This window comes from Geospiza fortis, unplaced genomic scaffold (assembly GCF_000277835.1).
Source record: "Geospiza fortis unplaced genomic scaffold, GeoFor_1.0 scaffold438, whole genome shotgun sequence".
Taxonomy (NCBI): Eukaryota; Metazoa; Chordata; class Aves; order Passeriformes; family Thraupidae; genus Geospiza; species Geospiza fortis.
In genome coordinates this window covers 285,055-289,162 of record NW_005054640.1, presented here as the reverse complement: position 1 = coordinate 289,162, position 4,108 = coordinate 285,055, and positions in this window count along the sequence as shown.

The window sequence follows — 4,108 nt, the reverse complement described above, 5'->3', positions numbered from 1 at the left end:
AGATAATATTGTTTTCTTTTTCCTCTGAGGCTTCTCAGCTTCCCAGGAGAAGAATCCTGGGCAAAGGATTTTTCCAGAAAATATGACAGTGACAGTCCCACAGTGGAGATCTTTTGTTCTGTGATTCTCAGTGCTGCACCAGCTCCTGGAGCCAACAGCATCTGCTAGTGGGTAAAACTTCTTGGGTGCTCTTTTCCCATGAGGTACCTCTGCCATCAGCCTTGAAAATCAAGTGCCTGCTTGTCCAGCTGCATTCCCATCAGAGGGATGTTGTTCCTTCCAGCAGGACACAGAGCTCAGTCCCTGCTCTGGAGTGCAAGGTGCACAGGGATCAGCTGCACTTACCAGTCTGGAGTTTTCTGTTCATATTTCTGCAGTAGTCAGTGCTGAAATCACTCTTGCAGACAAAACTGGGATGTTTTCCTTTCTTTACCTTGGAAGTTTGTCCTGCAGTGTGAAGAGCATGCCAAATTTCTGTCAGCCCTGCAAGGATCTGGATGTCAGAGGGGAGCCAGACGTGGGACAGAGGGAATGAGAAGATGGCAGTGAGGTTAAATAGAGAGGTAATTGATTGTTTTCAGTTCTGGTTGGGATGTGAATCCATTGTGGCTAATGAAGGAAGGCAAATTGAATTGAAGAGCCCTGTGTGGGAGGCTCAGCCTGGCACACAGCCAGTGCCAGGAGCTCCTTGTGGTGTTCCCCTGGTGTTCCAGTGGCTCCACCCTGGTGTCACTGGGGGTTTTTATGCCAGGTGAGGGGAGCTGAGCTCTGACAGCTCCAGTCATGGCACAGGGTGCCCAGAGCAGCTGGGGCTGCCCCTGGATCCCTGAAGTGCCCAAGGCCAGGCTGGATGGGGCTTGGAGCAGCCTGGGACAGTGGAAGGTGTCCCTGCCAGGGCAGGGGTGGCACTGAATGGCCTTGAAGGCCCTTCCCAACCCAAGCCATGCTGGGTTTATGGTTCTCTGCTGTGCCCACACCACCCTCTATTGCCAGAGGACAAGGCCAAGCTGTCCCAATGTCCCAGAGCAGAAGCACCTCCAGCAGGGACCCATCTCCCAGAGACCTGAGTGTGACCATGTTCACAGGGGTCTGAGGAAGAGGGAAGAGACGAGGATCTGACTCCATGTTTCAGAAGGCTGAGTTATTATTTTATGATATATATTATATTAAAACTATACTAAAAGAATAGAAAAAAGGATTTCATCAGAAGGCTAGCTAAGAATAGAAAAAGAAGGAATGATAACAAAGGCTTGTGGCTCAGACAGAGTCCGAGCCAGCTGGGCTGTGATTGGCCATTAATTAGAAACAACCACATGAGACCAATCACAGATGCACCTGTTGCATTCCACAGCAGCAGATAATCAATGTTTACATTTTGTTCCTGAGGCCTCTCAGCTTCTCAGGAGGAAAAATCCTAAAGGAAGGATTTTTCAGAAAATATCATGGCTACACCTGAGGAGCAGCTGGGCCTGTCCGTGGCCAGGGAAACTGCACCAGCCTCTGCTCTGTCCTGCTTTTGATCTCTCTGCCCAAAGAATTCCCCTCTGCCACCCTGAGATGTGGCTTCCCACCATGTCACCTGCAAGGTGGGGACAGCAGTGCAGGGACAGCCCTGCCCCATCCCTGAAGTGCCCAAGGCCAGGCTGGACAGGGCTTGGAGCATCCTGGGACAGGGGAAGGTGTCCCTGCCCATGGCAGGGGTTGGACGAGATTGTCTTAAATGTCCCTTCCAACCCAAGCCACTCTGGGATTCTGTGGTGGTTCTGTGTGGAGCAGGCTCAGGGACATCCCTGTCCTTAGGGCTGCCACTGCCAGCCCAGTGAAGCTGCATGCCACTACTTGTGGTGGAGGAAACTTTCCATGGACCTTTGGGCTGAGGAGGGCCAGGCCCCAGCTGTGGCAGGTGTGTCCAGCTGTGGTGGGGGCACAGCAGGGCCAGCCCAGCCCTGCTCAGGGTGTGGGACATCTCCCACTGCTAAAGGCTGGTACAGAGATTTCCATCTTGCATCCCACTCTGGATGAGTTTATTCACAAACCTTGATGAACCTGGATCCCTGTGCTGGTGACAAAGCAAGAGCCTGTGTCACAGACATATTTTATGAAAAATCCTTTTGTTAGGATCTTTTCTCCTGAGAAGCTGAGAAGCTTCAGCTTCTCCATGTTTTGCTGCTTTGGAGTGTGACTTGGAGGGTTGTTTACCCAGCATGGGAAATTGTTTTTACTTGATGACCAATGACAGCCACCTGTGTCGAGGCTGTGAGCAGTCACAAGATTTTATTATCATTCCTTTCTATTCCTTTCAAGCCATCTGATGAAATCCTTTCTTCTATTCTTTTAGTATAGAAATTTAGTATATAATTTTCTTTTAATATAATATAATAATAATAATGTAATAACATAATAAATCAGCCTTCTGAAAGTCAAGATTCTCATATCTTCCCTCATCCTGGGACCCCTGTGAAGCCTTCACCAGGGTGGTGTTTCCATGCTTTATCCTGTCCCTCTGCTCCTGCACCTCACCCTGCTTTGTGCAGCAGCTAAAGCTTCTAGAGGCAAGGTGGGACAGGGGGACAGGGGACAGTTCCCTGTGTGTGCAGGAAACCCGAGCCCTCCAGCTGCAGCAGCCTGTCCGTCAGGCAGCACCAAGTGCTGGGCTCTCTCTGGGTGCTCCCTGCCTACAGAAATAAACAGCCTCTGCTAATGCCTCTTGCTAGCCTTGACTTTTTGGTTTGTCTCTGTATTTTTAGCCTCAGGACACTGTGTCCCCAGGGCTGGAGAGGACCTGGGTTGCCTCATACCTTTCCCAACCCAGCTCTCCCCTTCCCTGCTCCCAGTTTAGCAGAGAGGAGGGGGCAGAGCTGCTGCTTCCCCTGGCTCTGCTGCAGCACCAGGGGCTGCAATATCCCTCTGTCCAGGGGTTTATTTGTGGTTCTGATGAATGAGATGATTTTGCCTGATTTGTGCCTTCCAGCCATGCAGAATCAGCCTGATGTTCAGCATTATGCACACCTCATGCAGGTCCCAGAACTGGAGGTGTCATTTGTTCCAGGTTATCAGTCAGCTCTGGAAGCTCCAGAGGAATCTGTGCCTGTCTCATGTAACCTCACCCAGGCAGGGCTTTTTCCACCCTGTGCAATAACTGAGTGAATTTCTAATTAGACAAATCTAATTAAGGGCTGGATGTAAGGACCTGTGATGACACCCCCACCCATTCCATTACAGAAAAGAATTGCTGGTGTACAATTGGTGTACAATTGAGAAAAGGAGGCTCAGGGGGACTTCTGGCTCTCTCCAGCTCCCTGACAGGAGAGTGCAGCCAGGCTGGGCTCTGCTGCCAGGTGAAAAGGGCCAGGGGGAGAGGAAAGGACCTCAGGTTGTGTAAGGGGAGCTTTAGGTTGGAGATCTGGGAGGATTTTTCCCAGAAAGAGTGGTGAAGGCCTGGAACACACTGCCAGGGCAATGGTGGAGTCAGCATTCCTGGAAGTGTTCAAAAAACATGTGGGCATGGGGCTTAGGGACATGGGCTTGGCATTGTTGGACTCATTTGTCTTAGAGGTCCTTTTCAGCTTTAATGATTGAGATTCCAAGTGAAGGAAAAAAACCCCACAGTTGATTGCATTGCACTATTTCTTTGTGTTTCACTGAGCGGGGGACAAGTTTGGGAGTTTGTTCTCTTTTATTTAGAAGTACAGAATGATTTAGCACAATGCAAAATTAAATGCCACTTGGAATAAAGGTTCAAATGTTCTTCCATTTGCCGAGTGCTGGGCTGAGCACATGATTCATGATGTGCTACTTCAGTCATGCCAGATCCACCTTTGCAGAACCCCCCTTTGCAGGCAGCTGAGCCCTTGGATTGTCCTGTTCCTGGCTTTGGAGCCTCCTGAGCATCTTCAGCCTGGTCCTTGTCACTGAATTGGCTGACTTGAAGGCTGCTCTCCATGGGTCCCATGTGTGCTCTGCAGGGCTCTCTCAGCCTCCCTTAGCCGACTCTGGAGTGTGACCAGGCTGGCTCTGGGTTATGGTTGTGCTGGAGGTGATGAAGGAGGAGCAGCCTCTGCCCTAAAACCTCCATCTTGCTTTATATATATATACACATATATTTATT